This window comes from Mus caroli, unplaced genomic scaffold, assembly GCF_978045245.1.
Source record: "Mus caroli unplaced genomic scaffold, Mus_caroli_1 scaffold_33, whole genome shotgun sequence".
NCBI lineage: Eukaryota > Metazoa > Chordata > Mammalia > Rodentia > Muridae > Mus > Mus caroli.
Genome location: NW_028227288.1, coordinates 1516705 through 1517126, shown reverse-complemented (window position 1 = coordinate 1517126; position 422 = coordinate 1516705).

Genomic DNA, 422 nt, shown 5'->3' with positions numbered 1-422 from the left:
AAGGCCACCCGTCGTAGCCCGGCGACACCCGCGTCTAGCCGCCGGCGAGGCGGACACACTCCCGACGCGACACAACGCCAGGGCCTAACTGACCGCGGCGCGAAACCGCGCACCGGCGGATGCGGCAGGGGCTCACGGGCGGGCGGAGGCCGCAGCGGGCCCCCCCAAGCACACAGCAGCGAGGCGCAACGTTGGGGAACCGGGAAGCCCCCCGACCCTCCGGGCGGGGCCGGGAGCCCGCGTAGCCGGCGAGAGAAGACCACGACAACGGGAGGCGAGCGGGCAGGAGGCCGGACAGCGGCCAGCTCCCCGGCGAGAAGCGGAGGCGGAGGACGGACCCACCGTGAACTCGGGCCGCGCCTTTGCGCGAGAGATGGCAGGACGGAGGAGGTGAGGTCGACGAGCGACTTGAACCCCGCGAG